Source organism: Oryctolagus cuniculus, chromosome 5, assembly GCF_051225735.1.
Source record: "Oryctolagus cuniculus isolate XC-2025 breed Fujian yellow rabbit chromosome 5, ASM5122573v1, whole genome shotgun sequence".
Taxonomy (NCBI): Eukaryota; Metazoa; Chordata; class Mammalia; order Lagomorpha; family Leporidae; genus Oryctolagus; species Oryctolagus cuniculus.
The window spans coordinates 11857452-11880268 of record NC_142871.1 but is presented as its reverse complement, the minus strand read 5'-3'; the positions used below and the strand labels follow the sequence as shown (position 1 = coordinate 11880268).

General features: G+C 43.4%; 1 long non-coding RNA gene across 2 annotated transcripts in view; it reads left to right on the top strand.

Annotated features, from left to right (window-relative positions):
• The window catches only part of LOC149126410 (uncharacterized), a 46958-nt gene that overhangs the window by 20188 nt on the left and 3953 nt on the right, over positions 1-22817 (top strand). The window contains exons 2-3 of one of the 2 annotated variants that reach the window (XR_016233387.1): positions 18517-18646; positions 19356-21394. This is a non-coding gene — a long non-coding RNA (uncharacterized LOC149126410). Of the gene's footprint in view, positions 1-18516; positions 18647-19355; positions 21395-22817 lie in introns of those variants that run through there. The other variant, XR_016233386.1, reaches the window with a different exon arrangement.

The window sequence follows — 22817 nt, the reverse complement described above, 5'->3', positions numbered from 1 at the left end:
ATTTCTCAGTAAATGTCACAGGAGTGCAAGGTTACTAACTATGCATTCTGGTTAGAACATAATAAATTAGTAATCAATAGTAAAAATTTACCAGGAAACACTCTAAGTTTGAAAATCAAGAAAGCATTTCTAAATAGCCAGTTGGACTAATAAATCACAATGGATTTTAGGAAGTCTTGTGAAATAAATAATAATGAAAACATAGTATTTTAAAATTTGTCAGATGTAGGTGAAGCAACAATTAACCAGTTTTCAAGGCTTGTATTTCAAACGAATAGAAGTTGATTGTCAATAATCTGAGTTTCAACTTCATAAACTAGACAAAGAACAAACTAAATATAATCAGAGAAAGGCTAGAATTGAGGTAAGAGCAAAATCACCATCAGTGCAATTAGATACAAATGATAGAGAAAGGCTACAAAAGCAAAAATTGGTTCTTGGAAAATACTGTTTGCACATTCAGGAATGAGACAGAACCTATTAGTCAGAACTTACAGATATTAAAAAAATTAAGGGGAATGTGGTTACCTTTGCAGCAATAAATTGGACACTTAGTTAAAAGTACTCTGAGAATCACATTATCAAACCTGACGTGAGTAAGAGCAATTTTGAACAGAGCTGCTATATTTGTTAAAATATTGAATTAATTTTTCAAACCTTCCCAGATAGAATATTTGAGGCCACACATTCGAGAAAGAAATAATCACAGTCTTACCCAAACCCATTGAGATAATAGAGAATTAGACATGAAATAAGGCTAAACCTTAGACTAAAACCAGAGAAACATTACAAGCTAACAGGATGCAAGATCCATCATAAACACGGCTACAAATGTCCTCAGCAAAACGTGAGTAAATCAAATATAGAAAGGGCACTATGTCTTGATCAACCAGTATTTATCCCAGCAGAGCAAGGTTAGTTTACCATTTAAAAATTAATGTAGAATAAAAAGAAAAGGAATGATACGGCCACAGCAGCATCTGCTAGTGTTTAACACCTCCTCATCATAAAGCAGCAACATCTCAGCAACACAGTATAGAAGGGAATTTCTTCAGTCTAATAAAAGCAAGCTGGAAACCCTGCGGCTGACATCAAGGTAAAGGTCAGATATCAGTTTTTTCGCCAAGGTGAGGAAGAATGTAAGGCGGTAAGTTCTCAACAGTTCTATCCAACATCAAACTGGTGGCTCCCACCAAGCAATGAAGCCCGAGAAAATAAAGGCATATACATCAGCAAGGGAGTAGTAAAATTCTTGTTCACAGACACTTTGAGTGAACAAAAAATCCTAAGAAATTTAGCAAATTACTACTAGAATTAGCAGGTGGATATAACATTGTCACAGCATACAAACCCTAACTGTAAATTTTAATATATTTCTGTTGAACAGTGCACGAGCAATTAGAAAATAAAAAATACCACTTATAATAAATGAATAAAATAAAAATAAATATAGTTAATATGAAGTGTGCAAGACTTCTACATTAAAATCTACAAAATATTATTCACATTAAAAGTTGTAAATATCTGAGACGTGATTCCATGCTCATAGATGGGAAGATTCAGTGTCAAACAAGATGTCAGCTCTTTATGTATTGAACTGTAGATTCAACATAATCTCAATAGTAATCCCTATTGAACAGTAGATTCAACACAATCTCAATAGTAATCCCAACAGATTTATTGGTAAAAATGAAAAAGTTGATTCTAAAATTTATATGGAAATGCAATCAAGAATAGTAAGAACTACCATGAAAAAGAATAGCAAGATTGTACAATGTATACACTACCTAATTTCAAGACTTACTGTAAAGCTGTAGTAACAAAAGTGTGATTCTAGTAGCCGATAGACAGATTGATTATTGCATCAGAATTGGTTTCAAGAAATAGTAATGGAGGACCTATTTGGCCACTATGCAAAGGTAATTTAGTACAGAAAGGATAATCTTTTTAATAAATGATGCTCAGCAAATATACATCATTTGGATCTCAACTGCTATCTCATTCCATATAAAGAAATTAATTCCAGATGAAATCCTAGAATGTAAAAGCTTCTGGAAGAAATCATTAGAGATTTTTTTTTCAAACTGGACATGGACAATAACTTCATTGAGCGAATATGAAACGCAATAAGCATAAAATAGAAACTGATAGAATCCATCACAATTAAAAGCTTTGGTCATCACAGGATACAAGGCAAGAATACAAATAAATATTTGTGACTAAATTTGCGAAGTGTATATCTTTATTTTTAATTTATTTGAGAGGCAGAGCAACGTAGAAAGAAGAGGCAAGGAAGAAAGAGAGAAACAGAGATACGTCTCCCACCCTCTGGTTCACTCTCATATGCCTGCGATGGCTGGGGCTTGGCCAGGACCAGAGCCAGGAGCTGGGGACAAGAACCAAGGATCTCCTGAGTGCTGCAATAATCCAGTTCCTTGAGCCACCACCTTTGCCTTTCAGAGTCTGCACTGGCAGGAAGCTGGGATCAGGAGCTGGGGCCAGGAATCAAACCCAGGCACTCCAGTGTGGGACCTGAACATTTTAGCTGCAAGGCTAGGCCTGCTCCAGCATATATTTTTAAATGGACTTTTATGCAGAAAATATTTTAAAAATGTCAATAATTTCATTTTAAAAGGTTTTTTAATTTATATATTCAAAGGCAAAGTGACAGAGAGATATGGATGGGGGGGGGGGGGCAAGGGTAGAGAGATCTTTCCTCTCCTGTTTTACTCCCCAAGTGACCATAACTGCTAGAGCTGAATCAAACCGAAACCAGGATCCAGGAACTCAGTCCAGGTCTTCCACATGGGTGGCAGGGACCCAGATATTTATGCCATCTAATCTTCTGCAGCTTTCCCAGGTTCATGAGCAGGGAGTGGGATCAAAAGTGGAGCTGCCAAACTACACTGGCACCCTGATAGGGAATGCCAGTGCCACAACACTGGCCCAGAACCATCACTTTTCACTTCAGGTTCAACTTAATTTCCCCATCACTGAAAAAGGCAACAATAACAAAAGTGAGCAAAAGGTTTACACAGTAACTTCTAAGAGAAAGATACACAATTTTCAACAGGCAATGAAAATATCTTCAGAATTCCTCTTCAGGAACATGCAAATCCAAACCACAACATGGTACCAGTACCAACTCACTTGTATGATACCAAATGTCAGCAACACTGCAGAATTGGAGTCGCTGCACGAGTGTTGGGAGTGCTCAAGGATTCAACTGCTTTGGGAAGCCTTTGATAGTTTCCTACAAAAGGAGAGTATGTATCTAGGGCCTAACATTCTACTGTTTGATATTTTCTTTTCTTTTCTTTCTTTCTTTCTTTTTTTTTTTTTTTTTTTGATAGGCAGAGTTGGACAGTGAGAGAGAGAGACAGAGAGAAAGGTCTTCCTTCTGTTGGTTCACCCCCCAAATGGCCACTACAGCTGGCACTGAGCCAATCCAAAGCCAGGAGCCAGGTGCTTCCTCCTGGTCTCCCATGTGAGTGCAAGGCCCAAGCACTTGGGCCACTGTCCACTGCCTTCCCGGGCCACAGCAGGGAGCTGGACTGAAAGAGGAGCAACTGGGACAGAATCCAGCACCCATCCAGGACTAGAACCTGGGATACCGGCGCTGTAGGCAGAGGATTAGCCTAGTGAGCTGTAGCGCTGGCCTGATATTTTCTCAAAAGGAAAAAAATACATGTCCATAAGAGAATCCTTACAAGATTCTTCATAGATGCTTTGTTTGTAATGGTCAAAAACCCGGTCTAAATTCAATCCCATCAAGGTGGCATGTACCAATGCCATATCACTAGTCAAAGTGATAAGTTTCAGTACATAATTTATCATAATGATAGGATTAAGAGTCAAAGGGATTACACAAACAAGACTAGTGTCTGCTAATACTAACTGATAGAATTAAAAAGGAGAGAACGATCCAACATGGGAAGCAGGATACACAGCAGACTCATATAATGGCAGATGTCCTAAACAGCACTCTGGCCTCAGAATCAGCCCTTAAGGCATTCGGATCTGGCTAAGAAGCCCATGAGAGTATTTCAGGCATGGAAAGCCAAGACACTCTGGCAAAAAAAAAAAAAAAAAAAAAAAAAACAAAAAAAAAAAAACCCAAACCCAAAACCACACACACCCCTAAATGAAAGATCTCTGGAGTGAGATCCCAGTGGAAAGAACAAGCCATCAAAGAAGGAGGTACCTTTCTCTGAAGGGAGGCGAGAACTTCCACTTTGACTATGACCTTGTCTAAATAAGATCGGAGTTGGTGAACTCAAGAGGCTTCCATAGCTTTGGCAGCTCATGACAAGGGCCTCAGGTGATTAATGATGCCATAAATAAGAGTCTCAATTTTTAACGACATGAGCCACTGTGCACTTACTCCCCATATAAGATCTCTGTCCTTAATGTGTTGTACTATATGAATGAATGCTATAACTAGTACTCAAACAGTACTTTATACTTTGTGCTTCTGTGTGGGTACAAACTGTTGATATCTTTACTTAGTATATACTGAATCGATCTTCTGTATATAAAGATAATTGAAAATGAATTTTGATGTGAATGGGATGGGAGAGGGAGCAGGAGATGGGAAGGTTGCAAGTGGGAGGGAGGTTATGGGGGGAAAAGCTGCTGTAATCCAAAAGTTTTACTTTGGAAATTTGTATTTATTAAATAAAAGTAAAAAAAAAAAACAACCCAGTCTAGCAATAGAAAGATGAATAAAAAGTTGGTAACTTATTCATAGAATGGAATGCTAGTTGTTTATGAAAGGGGCAAAGTATTAATACACATAATAATATAAATTATTTTCAAAATTATCATACAGAGAAAAAGAAGTCAGACACAAATTAGTCCATAGTATATAATTCTATTTATATCTACTCAAATTAGACAAAAATTAATCCTTGGTGAAAAAAACCAGAAAAGTGCTGGCTTCCAATAGGAAGGATTGATGGGGAAGGAGTGTGAGCTAATTTGAGAAACAATGGATACTTTCTGTATTGCTTATGTACTTGTGTGTATATAGAAAAAGAAATCGAATTATATACTTCAGATTTATATTTTGCTGTTTATAAATATTACCCGTAAACTGTAAAAACAAAAATTGAACTCTTATTAGTAGATTGAATTTTTATTGTATCATCTGTTAGCAGTTCTGAAAGCAGTCTTTGTATTTTCTAGACTTGAACAAATGAGTGCATATATTAAAAATAATGAGAAGTACATTTCTCACTGGAACAGTTATAAATATGAAGACATAGAATGTGTCCAGTGGTGTTTCATTAGAATTGAATTTATCAGTAAGAACTCAGTTTTGTGGAGATAAACATGTGGGGTGTGTGTGTGTGTGTGTGTGTGTGTGTGTGTTTCCTAAATCTTAGTAATGAGAGGGTCTGGAAGCAGTGAGTGACCTGTGGAAATGATGAAATCTTGTTTTCCAAATGCTATTCTCTTCTGAAAGTTTGTGCAGCTCTTTGACTAAAAGGGTAATTCCAGGAATGTGTCAGGGAAAGTACATTATCTTCTGGAACATTTTTTGCAATATAAGGTTAGGAAGGGCTCAGAGAAAGATGAAGGAAACATCAAAAAGACCCAGGAACTAGCTAAAAGGGACTCACTCTGGTCAAATCTGAGACAAATTAATAATCCAAATAAATAATGACAGTAATGGCTTGTGATCCATTGAGAAAATTCCTTAGTCTGTTCTGGTATAAATAATAAATGAACAAATAAACAGAGCAAAGGTAAACCCCTCCAGACAGTGGAATGCCAACTTAGAAATATCAAAGGGCTGACAGGCTTAGAGAATCATCATTTAATGCCAAAATCATTAGGTGAGAGGTAGAAAAAGTACAGGATGTTTACATAGGCTCAAAGTATCTCCCTGCAAATTGTTTATTATTTCCAAGGGAAAACAGTACCTTTATAGGGCAGAAATCTGTCAAGCTACCACTTGAACCAGGCAATCAATGTTATTGTCACCAACTCGGAGACAAATTGACATCCTCTGCCTCCTGGTATTACTCAGTAAGAGGACTGTAATACTTCCGCAGCATTCCCGAGCCAAATACATAATCATAATCCTATAAGGAAGAAATGTCAGGGAAGTGCAAGTTGAAGCCTATTCTGTATCACCTCTGAATGGTATTCTTTACAATGTTAAGGTCAAGATAGAGGCTAAAACATTGTCAGTGCAGTTCACTAGGAATGCTTCTCCGTTAGATATTGGGCTGGGAAATATGTGTAAATCATATATGATGTGTAAACATTTTCGCAGATTTATAAGAATGCCCCCAAAATGTTGTGGAAAATGCAAGGAAGAGATGTTTATTTAGGTGCAAAAAATGTTTCAAGTCCATAGTAATGTTTTCCTAGCAGGCGCTTTCCATGAACTTCCTAAAGACCACTCTTAAATTTAATACATCTCCACAAAACGTATTATTGTACCAATTGACAAATTTAAATACAGAGTGTGGAGTAAAAATGTATTTTTATCAACTTTAAATTCAATTTCCTGACTTAGATCATTGAGCTTTCAGGACACAGTTTTAGTGTATGGAGAGGGAATGGTTGAAGGTGCTACTATTTCCAGTTTTAGTGGAGAGAGCGAGTGGGAGAAGGGAGGGGGGGTCAGTGAGCAAGAGAAGTGTCACAGCATGAACAGATTGTTGACTCTGGGAGAAGGCTGCATGGAGATTCCACTTACTGTGCGTGCAACATCTTTTATCAGTGTGAAATTACAGAAAAACTTATAAGTCAAGGAAGAAATGGAGAAAGGCTTGGCTAGAAGACAGTTCACAAAGGGCAGACGAGGGAATGCTTCCTGGAGAATGCTGAGGTGCAGAGCATGGGCTCAGTGGTGAGGTGGGCAGGGCTACCCCAAGGCAGCTCTGCAGTGGACTACGGGCCCAAGGAGGGGCTGAGGCCACCTTGGGGTTTGCGAGGTCTCTCCGAGAGCAGCTGCAGAAATTGAGGCTGCATGGCCTAGAACCATGCGTCCAGTGCTCACATCTGTGCATTTTCTTGGGAAATGATGAAGGGGCAGCAACTACTAGAGTGTATCAATCCCTGTTTCATTTTTTTGGAGCAGAAATCTTTACTCAGTTAAAATCAGCTATACAGAGACAGCAAGGGACAAGAAGAGCTTGTCTGCAACTTGGACTGACTGGAAGGAAAACATGTTGTTCCTTAATGTTCTCGAATCATCTTTAGAAAATGCCAGGTGTTGTACAAAGTCGGCAGGAACAGTGAGGCAGGAGGCCACCAGTGGCAAGCAAAAAGGGTCCAACTGTGTCCTTCATGGAGAATAGACTTTAGAGAAAGAAAGAACTGCACAGAGAAATCTAAATATAGGAATGGATGAACCGATTACTCGTGGTATCTGAAGGATAAAGTCCCCAGAGCAAAATGGAATAGTCAAGTCCCGGAGGATTTTCCTCCTAGAACAGAGGGCAGAGGGAGGGAGCTTGTTCAATGAAGAACTTTCCTCCTCCCTCCTCTGATTGCTTGGATTTGTCTCTTCTGAAGAATAACTTCAAATTCTCTCTCATTTTTAGCTTAAGAAATGGCTATTTCTTGGGAGATTATACTTTTATCCCAATGGAAGCTTTCTATAATAAAACTCTTAGGAAATTGTTTTATAAATGAAAACCACACACACACACAAATACAAATACAAAATGTAGAGTTACAGACAGAGAGACAGGTCTTCCATCTGCTGGTTCACTCCCAAATGGCTGCAACAGCTGGGGCTGGGCTGATGAGAAGCCAAGAGCCAGGAGCCAGGAGCTTCCTTCAGGTCTCCCTCATGGGTGCAATGCCCAAGCACTTGGGCCATCCTCCACTGCTTTCCAGGCTATCAGCAGAGAGCTTGGATAGGAAGAGGGGCAGCCGGAATACAAACCAGTGCCCATTTGGGATGCCAGCGCCGCAGGTGCAGGCTTGGCCTACTATGCCTCCACGGGAAGGACCCTACACAAATATTTTTAAAGGAAAATATTATTATCATATGGAAGAGTTTGATGAGGCCTGTATGGTGTGATTTGCATGGGATTTTGATTGGAGTTTCGTAGGCCAACACACAACATTGCCAGGCCGAGCCTACTGCCCTGGTGTGAATGGGGGAGAAGTGACTGTTATAGTCTGAGACACAGGAGGACACAGGGTTGGCAGACGCAGGATGCGCCCCTTGTGTGTCACTGCTGCAGGGGAACAAGGGCTCCCCCTTGCCGGGTGCACTGATTCCACGCACTCACGTGTGTTACGTTTGTGATTTGCTTATAGACACTCACCAGTGGAGATTTGCGTCTCTGCCATGCCAGAGCCGAGGCATAAAAAAAGAACAGCCCAGCAGAGCTGATTCACTCGTGGGAGGGAGTCCGATAACTTACGTATTGATGAGTCCAGAAGACACAAGATAGTTGTCTTTCAAATCAGGTCACTGCACCAGCCATCTCTGTGTTTCCGTGTGCGCATGCGTAAATCATAGTGTGACTTAGTTTTGTAAGTATCCTTGTCTATCTTTAGTTTCACCCATAAGTGTGTACTAAGTTCCAGTAGAATGCTGACCCACACATACAGTTGCTGGGGAGGACGATATGCACTAGGCGAGTGGCTCACTTAGTCCCATGTATACGAGCTAAATTAGTAATTAGAAAGCATAAGGGATCCCACGCTTAATGAGCGTAAAGTCTTATTATTAAACAACTTACAGCACTTCCAAGAAAAAGGAGTGCGCCACGAGTACAGCTGTGATTGTTAAAGTGTATCCCTGGCTCTGACATAAGGGTGGGGATGACAGTAACTGTGCAAAGTAGGTAAGTAACTGTGCCTTAGAGAAGATGCTGACCTACGCGAAGCCAAGCAGTCTTTGGAGGAAACCAGCAGATAGTGGGGGAGACGCTGGGCAAGATCATTTCCTGTGTCAGCCTTCAGGTGGCGCTGTGAACCCTGAAGCCTCAGTTCCTATCCGGCTGGTGGTAGCTCTGGGCAGGAGAAGGAGGAGGAGGAGGGCCTATGGTGAAAATGGGAGAGGTGTGGTTAGAGAAGGAAGCACTCACGGGCAGAGCAAGAGATGTTAATAAATAATGTGCCTGGAACTCGGGGCAGTGTCGGTAAACAGAGAGAGGAAACCCGTAGAACATCCAAGGAGAGAGAGGGGTCTGCAAATTGTGCTTCTCTTTTCTCAAGGAAGTGGACGGTTGGGTTTCAGGGAGAAAAACGTAGCTGTTGTTTTTCTGATGTTTTACCTGTCTGCTCTGGCATGGAGAGCTCTGTGAACAAAATGTCGTAGAATTGAATTTCTACGCTGACACGTCTCAGTAACACTGGCTCGCTCACCTCTGTGTGGCCTTCTGTGCGCAAGCCAATACTGCAAACAAATTAATACAGAAGTGCACAAAGAGGCTCTTATTTCTCTGTTGTCTTGGTGCCCATTGACGGGTCATGAAAGGAAGAACAGCGCAGCCATTCCTTACATCCTTTTCGAGATAGAGTGGAACAGTCCCCGATCCCGTCAGTCTGTGTCATTAAGTATAAATGAGTCTGTGATGAGCAAAGCCAAAGCTCCATTTTATCAGCCTTAATTTTAGTTTTTATTTTTAGATACCTAATTTGCTTTCACATCGGAGACCTTAGACAAAAGCATTGTCAACTGTTGATCTCTTGGTTCTCCCTGCCGAGAGTGTAATTGGACACTCTCTAAGCGCAGCACAACCGTTGGCGGCGAAGCCACAAAGCAATGAAGACTGCTAGATTAAAAAGAGATCTTTTAATATATTTGTGATTAACTGGCAACTATAATAAAAAGTTGCAGGGAAGTAGAAATAAACAGGAAAGGTTAGCAAGGGAGGACACAGAGACAATGGGTTGCAGGGAGGACGAAGGCACACAGCACCTAGGCCTTCCAGCTCGCACCAGCCTGTTTGATAAATAAGTCATGGGCAGAAAGGATTCCCGCCCTTAGATTTACACGTTTGGTACTCTTCTCGCTCCGACCTTTGTACGCGGCCACAAATCTGATGCTAACGGGCGAGCCTGGGAGTTCTCTGGAACCCGGATGACTTGGAGGATCTGCGTTAGCAATAGGACTTGCAGCTCTGCCTTTTTCCCTCTGCGCAGCACCGAGAGCTCTTCCCAGTGTCTTCTCCCATAGAGGTTTGAGGACATAGGTGCTTTTAATTTTTTTGAGAGCTTTGTTTACTCACTGAACATCTGAAAGATTGCCCAAAGATAGGCCAGAGCAGTGCTATGCTGCCTGAAGGATAACAGGAACTAAAGGTTGGAATAAAAAAAAATGTTGCCGTTGATATCTATCATGGTTAGTATCATCCGATAAACTTCAGGGTTGTGTCTTTGAGGCGCATGTTGGATAAATGACAGTCTAAAACAGCACTGTGTTGGCTCATTTCCAAAGGTGCTTGCGAGGCAAGTCTTGGTGAGGCTGAGCAGCCCTTGGAGATGCCAGTCTTCATCGGTTGTTTAATAATCAGGAAGTGGACAAGAAAGTGGCCAGTAGTGGACCACAGCTGTAGACTGTGGGCAAGGGGCACAGAGTGACGTCTGATAGCTGGTTCCCGTTATGTTTTAAAAAGCAAAATGAGATCTAGCCAAGTGTGGAATGAAAGACGTGGGAAATCAGTGAAATGCTGAACACCCAAAACATAGGTGTTACTCTTAAACACAAGGCCTCAAGCAACCCCACAAACACACTCCAGGGTGTTGAGTGCTCCTTTGAGGAGGAAGCAGGCAGGGGTCTTCAAAAAGTTCTTGGAAAATGTGTTTTATCAAAAAATCACTCCTGGACTTCAAAAAATTCTTGCATCAATATTTTTTTAAAGATTTATTTTATGTATTTGAAAGAGTTACAGAGAGAGGTAGAGACAGACAGAGAGGGAGAGAGAGAGCTTCAATCCACTGGTTCACTCCCCAAATCGCTGCAATGGCTGGAGCTGAGCTGATCTGAAGCCGGGATCCAGGAGCTTCTTCCGGGTCTTCCATGTGGGTGTGGGGACCCAGGACTTGGGCCATCCTCCACTGCTTTCCCAGGTGCATTAGCAGGGAGCAGGATTTCCTGAAGTGGAACAGCCGGGACTTGAACTGGTGCCCATATAGGATGACAGCACTGCACGCCGAGCCTTTAACCCACTGTGCCACAGCACTAGGCCCCCCATTATATGTTTTAATTCCATTTTCCCAAGAACTTTTTGAAGTAGCTTCATACATACAGAAAATGCATCTTGTTAAGCTGAGCTCTCTTGTTCCTTGATGAAAACAACATTGTATTTGTTCAGTGTTTAATTGACCAAGTGTTAAGGTTTGTACACGTGATCTTATGTAATCTTTTAAGAACCTGTGCAATGCTTACAGATAAGGAAACCGAGCCAGGAAGAAATGGAGTAACTTCCTTAAGTGCCATTAGACAGAATGAGGATTCACATCCAGGCAAACCCTGCGCTCAACCACTGTGCCCCCTCCCCTCCCTCATGCCTGCCCCATGATTGCCTGGTGGCACAGAAGGCCTCGTGCAGACCCCCCCCCCCCCACTTCAATTTAGGAAGACTGCCCTGTCTCGACAGTCCCAACAGCTGTTTTCTTTTGTCCCCACAGGGCAGTTGCTGTCCCTTCTCTTAGTTTCTTTAGCTAGGACTGTGTTGTCAACCCGCTTCCATGGACCTGCTGCTGCGTCTGTGCCACCTCTTTGCCCCTGGCGCTCCCTGAGAAGAAGACATCCTTTGACTGTAATGATGCCTGAACTTGGACCTGTAACTCCATGGTTCGCTAAATGGCATGCCCATTGCTGTGGTCTTAGGACGTGGCTTCATTAGATTTCTGTAGGGTCCAGGTTTTGATTATGTGCCTTGAAAAAGTGTACAGCTATACTTAGATTGCAGGAAAACCTGGGAGTTTCTATGGAGAAAATCACAAATCTATTTACTTATTTGCTTGATCTACTTGGGTTGAGTCAGTTGATAATAATTCTAGAGAGGTCAGAATGCTCACAAAATTGTCCACCAGGATGCTAAATCATGATTTCAAATGCTTTAAGACCTGTGAACACAACTCAGTGATTTCAAACCATTAAGAATCATTTATTAGAGTGAAATATTTAGGGAATATTGATAATTTCCTTCCCATATATTATTAATATCATGGTCTTAGAGTATAGTTGGGGGGCCATACCCCCTCCAAATCTGTGTGAGTTTTATTATACTAAACTTTCTTCTCTGCTTGTATAATATGATTTACTGGGCAATAAATAAATCAGAAATATCCCCCCTTGGATACTGGCTGGGAAAGTCCAGAACTACCAGACTCAGAAACGGACCCCAGGCCTTGGTGCCAAAGTCATGGGCAGCGGTCTCTTGGTCCCCATGAGTCTCAGCGTTTCTACTTAGTTTTGAATAGCGTCCTGCTAACGTGCATCCTGGGAGGTAGCAAATGATGGCATAAGTAGGTAGGTCCGTCCCACCCAAGTTCTCAGCTCCTGGCCTCAGCCTAGTCCAGCCCTGGCTGCTGTGGGCATTTGGGGGTGAATAGCAGCACGTGGAAGATCAGTCTCTTCTGTCTCTGTTTCTCTACCTTTCGAATAAATTTTAAAATTGTTTTCTAAAACATGTATATACATTGCTGGGGTTTTGGAGCTTTTTAAACATTGTACCATGGAATATTTAATTTTATATAACTTGCTTTAATTTGCCCAATATCATTTCCAAGATTGGTTTGGGGTTTTCATATATCTGTCAGGCATTGATTTTCTCTTCTGCTCAATATTCCATCGTGTGAATACTCTCAATTTCATTTTCTCCTTCTCATGTTACTGTAACCCTCTCCCTGCCCCGTAAATGTTTGCTATTAAACACAGTGCTCCTTAATTGTTCTTACAAATAGCCACTGGGTCACACCGAGGTTAGAAACCTAGAACTGCAATGACTGGGTTACCGCTGACACCACTGAGTACCTGTACCTGGTAATGCCAGACCACTCTCCAAAGTGGCACTACAGCAGCGTGTGAGGATCCGGCTGCTCCACATCATTGCTGTTGGGATTTTTTATTTTTATTTTTTTGGACTTCTTAATTTTCTTTTTCCTTTTTCTATGGAAAACCTGATTTCTTCTGTGAAATGCGGCCTCATAGCATTTTTCTTCTTTTCTATTGAGTTGTCTTTTCCTTAGTGCTTTTAAAAAATATTTATGTATTCATTTGAAAGGCAGAGTTGGGGTAGGGAGAGAGAGAGAGAGAGACAAAGAGAATCTTTCGTCCTTTGGTTCCCTCCCCTGAGGCTGGGCCAGGCTGAAGCCCGGAGTCAGAAATTCCTTCCAAGTCTCCCACGTGGTGACAGGGGCCCAAGCACTTTGTCTAGCACCTGCAGCCGCCCAGGTGCAGTAGCAGACAGCTGGATTGCAGGCAGCAGGGAAGAGTCCAACCAGCACGTGCTCCAGTGGGATGTGGGCAGCTCAACCTGCTGGCACCGTGCCCATTCCCTTATTGCTTCGTTAAAGGATGCTTTAAAAAAATTCATTGATTTATTTTGAAAGAGCTAGAGAGAGAGAGTGAAAGAGGGAGAGTTAGTGATATCTTCCATCCACTGTTTCACTCCCTAAATGGCCGTCACAGCCAGGTCTGGGCCAGCCCCAAAGCCAGGAGTCAGGAGCTTCATCCAGGTCTCCCATGTGGGTGCAGGGGCTCAAACACTTGGACCATCCTCTGCTGCTTTCCCAGGCGCATTGTCAGGGAGCTGGATTGGAAGTGGAGCAGCTGGGACACCAACTGTCGCAGAAGTGGGATGCTGGCATCACAGGCAGTGGTTGTGCCCGCTGGGCCGCAACGCTGGCTCCTAAACGGGTTCTTTATCCTGTTCGATCACACACCTCGCATATTGGTGCTGTAGGCCGTCATCTCCTGGTTGGTGGCTCTCCATCTCCTGGGCCTCCCACTTGTTTTCCTCTTGGTTTCTGCATCTCGAGGCCGCATTTTTCATTAGCTGCCTGACCAGCAGCGACCAGCCTCCGTCTGCCTCCTGCTCTAGGGATTCTATCCCTGTCTTTGTGTCAGTTCATGTGACAGACTGCTCCCTGTCACATGTCTCTTTGGATCCTCTGACCCACACTCAGCCGTTATGGCCTCAGACTGTCCTGCAGCTGCCTCTGGTTGTTCCTGATTTCCCCACCGCATGGAGAAGCGTGGCCGCCGCGGTGTGAGTCGTGCATGGGTACTTCAAGGTGGAAGCAGGGAGAGTGATTGTAGGATAATGACCACCACCCTTCCCCCCACCGCTGCCAATTACTACTCTCCCTCTCCTCCAAAACAATCAGGCCATTTTTATCCCCCTAACGTGTTTCTGAGATGATGACCATTAAAAATATATAAAACTGTCCTTTTTCTCCCAAGAAACAAGATGATTGAACTCCACAAGCAAAAGCTGCCTCCAACATAAAACTGCTGGCTTCCCCGGCAAAATGTGCCTTTCAGCACTTTTGCGTCATTTCGCTCCTTCCTGCCTCATTGCATGTGAGTTACATTTGTGCCTGAGCTCATCTGTCCTTGCAGCCGCCCGTCCATATTCCGCTGGCTGGATGTCCCCTGAGTTTGTTCGTTTCCAAGGGTTCTCTTGTGGAGGGGCTGGATTGGATCAGGGTAACTCACCTGAGACTCTAGACCTGTGGCAAGCACCGCAGTACATAAGCCCTGAATGCGTGTGCCACAGTGGTGAGGCAGGACACTGGGATATTTATCCGCCTTAGCCTTACATGGGTTCCGAAAACTCTTGGTGCACCATGCGTAAAATACATCGATGGTTCTACCTGGAGAGAATGAGCCTTTGCAAGCCCCTGCTCACGCTGGCACCATGGAGAGCTTGCTCTCCACCAGTCTGCATTTCTGTTACTCTCGGGGTCCTTCCTCTGACCCTTTGACTACGCACAATGTCATTGCTAACTGCAAGTCCAGCCTCTGAGCTGAGGCCTTTGTAATTATTTACTTGAGAGGCCATGAGACAGAAGGACAGATTGACAGACAGACGGAAAGCTCCTATCTGCTGATGACTGGGGCTCATCCAAGCTGAGGCCAGGAGCCGGGAGCTCAATTGAGGTCTCAACACGTGTGCCAAGAAACCAACTCTTTGTGTCATTTTTGCTGCGGCCCAGAGGGTGCCCGAGAAGGAAGCTGGGGTTCAGAGCTGGAGCCGGGACTGAACCCCAGGCTTACCTGCCAGGCCAAATGCCTGCACCTTGGTGATCTTTGTGCCTCCCAGCTGGAGTGTTGTGGCTGTGGAGGTCAGCTGGCACACAGCTGGGATGGGCCACCCTGCTGCCCGTGCAGCACCGATAATCTCCCACCTGCTCAGGCTCTCAACGCATATAGGTAAAAGGGCTGGGCAGCTGAAAGCCACAGGAGTTTCCGTGCTTGGGGCCTGGCCAGGGAGGAGGTCAGAGAAAGAAGGCTGGTGGGGGGGCACTCCCAGGCCAGATTCTCTGCTGCCCCAGCCCTGTCCCACGCTCCCAGTCCCCTGGATGTGGACTTCAGGCAACGACAAAGTTTTGGCAAAGTGACCAGTCTTACAGGGGGGCTGCTGGGGTGGTGCCGTAACTGGGTCTCAATTCCACGCTCCACTCAATACAGAGGGAAGCAAGGGGAGAGAGGGAGGGAGGGAGCGAGAGAGGAGGGAGGGAGGGAGGGAGGGACAGAGAAGCAGAAAGAACAAGGCCCTCATCCTGGAAGTCAGCTGATGCCTGGAATTGCAATCGATGCTAATCTGCGATCTGGACTCGCTTATGAGTGGAAATGCCACTTGCTAGTTGGTTGAGTAAACTCTTTGTTCAGTGTCTTGTCATTCACACAGTAATATGACAGGCATCAGTTCTGGTAACAGACAGAGAAGGAACTGGGGAGCGTGGGCAGCTGAAAATGAGCGAAAGAAGAACAGAATGCAATAGTCAGAACAAGGCCACCAACGTCTCTCCCTCCTCTCGTTTGCTGCACCTCCTTTGCGGAGGGCTGCCTGACCCATGGCTGTAGCCACTGTCTAAGCATGTCAGGAGTGACAGCCCTGTTCTTCCTGCCCACGCATCGCTTACCCACAGAGGCACTGATGGCCCACGAAGATGGATCAGGGCAATGGGGGCCTTTGGAGAGCCACAGATCAGGACTTTAGTAAAAGCTTTGTCAGTTACTAGGTATTATTACCATCTTACTACCATCCTGGTATTACCATCTTATCTTATTACCATCTGCGATGCAACAGGTGACAAATCATGTCTCATTGCTTTCACTCGATTTCTTTGATGAGTAAAATGTAAAGGATCTTGAAAATTGTGGTCCCCTCACTTAAACACGCCGCACCCAGGTGTGCCCATGTGTTCATGAGTGATGCTCCGTCCTGTCTCACGGGGAAGTGAAGGAACCAATGTGCACACAGCACTTAGAAGTGCCTCTGGGTCAGAGGACCTGATAAATGCTGGCTGCTATTTGTATAATGCAGAAATCAGCACATGAAACAAAGATTGTGAAGGATGGAGGGTTTTTTCCCCTAGTTATCAGAGCAGACCTTGCCCTTCAATCTGGAATCTTCTGTGTCCTACGGTAGTGAGGTCTGGACACATGTTTTTGTATATATGGGCCTCCTTGGATACCTCGTGTGTCAAATAAAGGGGTTTTACTACATGGTCTCCAAGGTCACACTGACCTCTACTACTCTCACACTTTGAGCCCGCTCATGTATTCCAAAGCACGTATCCACTTGCAGTGGACACACAGAGGACAAGGAAAGCTGCCCAACATGATAGACGTGTCCACATGCTTTCCACTCTCAAACTCAGAACAGAGACCTCTGCTGGTGGCTCAGCAGCAGGGTTCAGGGACAGGGATTTTGCTCGTTTTGTTCATTGCAGTGTCCCCAGCACCAGGACAGTGTGTGCGGCACATGGCAGGTGTTACAGAAAGATTTGTGGAATGAAACATATTAATAAGCCATATAAAACAGACATGTTAGGAGGAAGGAAAGTGGCTGACACATAACTATTTTCAGAGACCTTTTACATTTGAGTAATCAAAGAAATCCAGTTAAAACGATGACATATGATTTATCACCTGTTAAATTGGCAGATATTAAAAATATAACAGTCTTCACATCTTCAGTAAATGATGGAGAAATTGTCAATTTTACTCTGTTACAGCACAATCTTCCTGGAATTCAATGTGGCATTATTTATCACAAGGTTTAAAATTGTGCACGGTTTGACCCAGAAATTCCATATCTGGATTTTTTTAAGGAAAGAATTAAAGATATGCAGAATTTTAGCTGTAAGAATTCTGTTTATACATGCAAAATTTACAAGCAACCAAGATGTCCAACTATAGGGAATTCGGTAAGTAAGAGATGATGCAATCAGTCATTTAATGAAATACTAATTGACTATTGAGCACAGTGAAAAAATACTCATAGTACATGTAGCACAAAGGAAATTTAAGAGGTAGAATGTGCAGTACAGTTTCACAAAACTCTGTGGAGATACATAGAAGAGTCCCATAGTGAATTTACTGCAAAATTAACCTGGTTAGCTGGGTTATGTATTCTTGTAATTTTCTTGTTTTTGCTCATTTTCTCCTTTTTTATAAACAATGACCATAAATTGCTTTCATGACAAAATAATCATTTTCATTTAAAAGCTTGACTTCCTAGCTTCAACAATTATAGACCTGCAGGTAATCTGTGTGTGTATGGGTGTACGTGTGTATGGGTGTGTATGTATGTGTGTATGGGCGTGTGTGTGTATGGGTGTGTGTGTGTGTGTGTATGAGTGTGTATGTGTGTATGGGTGTGTGTGTGTGTATGGGTGTGTGTGTATGGGTGTGTGTGTATGAGTGTAGGGGTGTATGGGTGTGTGTGTGTATGGGTGTGTATGGGTGTGTGTATGGGTGTGTGTATGGGGGTGTGTGTATGGGGGTGTGTATGAGTGTGTGTATGGGTGTGTGTGTATGGGTGTGTGTGTGTATGGGTGTGTGTGTGTGTATGGGTGTGTGTATGTGTATGGGTCAGTGGGTGAGTGGGTTGTATCTGAACTATGCTCTTTGCTCATCCAGACTTTCTTCTCTATCATTAGTATGGACAAATTAATCAGATTTTAAGCTCCTTCAGGGTAGGGTTTATACCTCTTCTTTATTCTTTAAAGTATCTCACACCCCTTCTGGCTGCCTAATAAAAATTCACTGCTCTGAATTCAGTCAAGTGCAATTTCAATTTCTACTCTCATTAAATGTCCCCTAGAAATCAATTTAACCAGTTCTAATAACAGGAGCATCCCCCAAGGTTTCCTATTTTCCTTTTGTGTTGTAAGTTGATTCTACGCAATCTCTGACACTAGGGGGAAAGACCCTAATACAGTGGGGACAGTGGGTGGAAGCAAGAAGTGTTTTGTGTTGCTCCAAGGCAGCTGAACCAAGTAAGAGGAGAGTGAATTTCAGTTCTTCTAAGAAACTTCCTGTTTATTAAATATGCGTACCATCATCTCCAGGAGCTGGCGGTGTGAGAAGTTGCTGAACTCCCTCTCACAGGAGACTCCCACGCTGACGACAGAGACGTCATCATCACATTGTGAAACAACCCCGCAAGCTGGTTGGAGGGGCGCTGTAGAACTCCCAAAGGTGGGTCTGCTCTGAAAGCCAGCTGCTGATGGGAAGGGTAGTGGAGGGAAATAGGTGTTCATTTGCAAAGTGTAGAGCGAGGGGCCAAGCTCCCTGAGGGGTGAGGGGTGAGGGGTGAGGGGTGAGGGGTGAGGGGTGAGGGGTGAGGGGTGAAGGTTCTTATAGACTGAAGATGGGTCTGGGAGGTCCCTGTTCAGCACATGCCCACGTACCCCAGTTGGTCAGTGATGTTCGGGGTTTCTCTTTGCTTGGTCAGTGATGCTGTGCCTCCAGGGACGTTTTCTGATGGCAGGTGGGCTTCAGCTGATCTGGGAGAGACACACAGGTGTTAGTTACATTCTGCTCCAGACCTGGAATTGCCCTCAACAGCCTCTCCCTCCCGGACAGTTCTGGCCATCGAGGTTTTTATCTATGGGAGAAGAAAATAACTTCTTGAGTCCAGTGATGAGAACCGTACAGGGCCAGCAGTACCACTCCCTCAATTCAGTGAATTCCTTGTGAGAAGTGGTTGATACTAAAGGATGGGCAAGGACACCTTGGGCTAAGGGAGACAAACAGAGGCTGGATCTAAACATATCTTGCCTTTACATTGGGGGCATTCTTATGTGGGTTCCATCTCAGTCAGTGGGCACCAACACTGAATTAAAGATTGGACTAGGTGACCTTTGACCGTTTTTTTCCAAATATCCATATACCTTCCTTCTCTTAGACCTCATGTGCTGCCAAGAAATCAAGTCCATGCACAGATGAGCCTTTCATGACTCAAAGCTCCACACAGCTTACCCTTGGATTCCAGACCCAGGAACTCTATCCCAAAGCACCACGTCATCTCTTAGGCTTCTCTGGACACATGCCCATCTCATTGTGCAAGCATGGCTGCTTTCCCTTTCTCCAGTAACTGAAATGAACATAGAATTTTTTTGGCTAAGCATCATGGTGAGCCCTTGATGTGAACTGCTTTGCTTCAAACTCTCAAAACAACCCAAGGAGGTAGCACTGGATGATCAGAAAACCAGGGCCAACTAAGGTTCCCTAACGCATGCAAGGCAATGCACTTGGTACAAGAAAGACAGAATTTAAACCCAGGAATGTCTGACTTCAAAGTACTGCATATAGTAATGTGCTACCGTGACTGATGAGGTGTTGTCAGGGTCTTGGGGAGCTGCCCTGGAGACTGTACACACACACACGTGCTCCTCTGCTGTGCCCAACACTCTTACTCTGTCACTGATTCACCTTCTTGCCACATTGACACCCCTCTTTCTCCAAATACCTCCATCTATGATGTTTTTTTTTTTTCTCACTCCCAGCCACCAGACGCATCCGTAGTTGTCCAAGACTTAGTGTCTGCCTACAGCACTGGGGGCTAAGTTTAGTGGGCTGTTGATAGGTGTGACCGTTGCTTTTGTGTGTCAACTTGTCCAGGCTAGGGGAATCCCAGGGAGATTTCTGGGGGACTGTGTGTGAGGGTATTTCCAAAATGAGTTTAGCATTTGAGCCAGTGACCTATTTATGAAGATCTACCGTTACCACGGTGGACAGGCACTGTCCAATCCAGTGAGGGCCCTAATAGAGCGAAAAGTGGAAGAAGAGTGAAGCGTGTCTGTTTCTCTTCCGAGTTGGGACGTCTGTCTTCTGCCCTTGAACGTGGGAGCTTCTGTTTGTGTGATGTCTTGATCTCTGTGACCCTATGAGCGATTTGCCACAGTAAATACACTCTTGTGACCCATAAATATTGCATGTCTCTTTCCCTGGAGGACACTAGCACAATAGGGTGCTGCATTGTGTCCCTTCCCCCAAAGCCACCTCCCTATTTTAACAGTTTCAACACACCTCCAGATAACTTGATCTTGGGGGTCATCTCAAAGCTCCCCAAGGCAAGACATCCTTCCCCTGTAGCCCTCGGGAGCTCACATCCTTTTGATGAGACGGGCAGCTATGAATGGAATTAATTTTTTGTACATATAATTCTCGTGGCTACTTGCCAGCTCAACACAATGTAAGCACCCCTCACTTCCTCTCCCTTTCACGACTGCACGTTGCAGTGCAGGCTGGGAATTCTCTCAGATTCCTGCCATGTGAGTGCTACGTATGCATCTGATCTCATTTTCCTCCGTGGCACTGCTGGGTTGTATTCTGCTGTGAACTCCTGCCCTTTCTTCACTCTGCATGCAGTCCCAGGATCCTGGGCCACAGCACAGAAAGATATGCTTGGTTTATCTAACACAGCCAGAGGAGCCTGGGGGATACTTACTTCAGAGCTAATGTTTGGAGGGTAAACTTGTTTATAAATATTGATGGATACTGATATCCTGTTACTGGCTACTTTAAAAAAGACTGCAAAACTACCCGCTAGGTTTTTCATGTTACAGTGATTTCATGAAATTAATGCAACAAATTCACTTTAATACTGCTTATTCCCATACTGTGAACTATAAAGAAAAATGTCCAAAGAACACCCTTAAGAAGCATGAAACCAGAAAAAGTAACTTAAGAAATTCTAATTCAGTTTAGCTGCTATTTTATGGTCTACAGTGTGCAACCCTTCCTACTCTTACCTCCTTAAGTGATGCACTTTTGCAGTGTTGTTTCTCAAGATTCTTTAAGCTTGTACATGCATATCAATTCCTGCAATCAACAATGTCTTCTGTAATGATTTCTTGAACAATGTTACGTTCAGATACAGTGCACAGTGGGTTTTTGTAATCTCAGTTGATTGACAAAATCTTTTTGGTTTTGTGGCAGGAGAATGGTTAATAGACATGTCTTTTCCTGAAAATCAGTGCCTGATATTGCAGAATACCACAAACTGTTTATTTGTTTATCATTTCCGCTCTCCACCCACACTGGAATGTAACTCCATATGCATAGGGATGTTGACTGTCTAAACAATTCACTACGATTACCTTATTGATCAGGAATGTAGAATATTATGAATATTATGAACAAATCATGCTTTTTTTTTTATTTTTTTGACAGGCAGAGTGGACGGTGAGAGAGAGAGACAGAGAGAAAGGTCTTCCTTTGCTATTGGTTCACCCTCCAATGGTTGCCGTGGCCAGCGCGCGCTGCAGCCAGCGCACCGCGCTGATCCGATGGCAGGAGCCAGGTGCTTCTCCTGGTCTCCCATGGGATGCAGGGGCCCAAGCACTTGGGCCATCCTTCACTGCACTCCCTGGCCACAGCAGAGAGCTGGCCTTGCAGAGGGGCAACCGGGACAGAATCCGGTGCCCCAACCGGGACTAGAACCTGGTGTGCCAGCGCCGCTAGGCGGAGGATTAGCCTAGTGAGCCGCGGCACCGGCCAGAAAATTTTTAAAAATTGAAATCACATCATGAATTTTCTCGGGCCACAATGGACTAATACTAGAAATTAACAGGAAGAACACTGGAAATATACAAATAACATGGAAATTTAATGACATGATCCTGAATGACCAGTGGATCATTGAAATAAAAAAAATCTTGAAACAAATTCCAATGAAGCACAACACAGCAAAACCAGTGGGATACAGCAAAATCATTATTGATGAAAATTTATAGCAATAAATGCATACATCAAAAATATACGAAGATTTTGAATAAATAACCTAATGATGCACCTCAAGAATTTATACAATAAGAGTAAACCAAGTGCCAAATTGGTGGAAGGGCAGAAATTATAAAGATCAGAGCAGAAATAAGTAGAATAGGCATTAGCAAAACAGTTTAATTCCATGTAATGTTTAACCCTATGTGGTCTTAACTTACCTTTGTTGCAGCTGGAATTTATGGAAATTTTTCACTGCGAGGGATGTAACGTTACTTGCTGTGTGATTACAACAAGGCAGAGAAAAAACAATACGCATGAACGGTGCACCATTGACAATGATTTTTTCCTACATACAAGTGTATGATGTTGGAGTAAACATTTACATGCTTCATGTAGATTATTCTTTATTCATTCATCAAGGTTAAAAATTATTGAGTCATATTTCATGAACATCCTAATCTAACTTTCCAAGATTATTTCAATTTTAAAATCTGCAATAGTATAAAAGAGGAAAATTAAGCCCAATTCAGTATCCAAAAGCAAGTGGCCGAAGTCACAGGAGAATTATGTGGAAAGGATAGATATGATGTAAAGGAAAGACCATAAAATGTTATCTTCTTCCAAAATACTATCCCAGGCC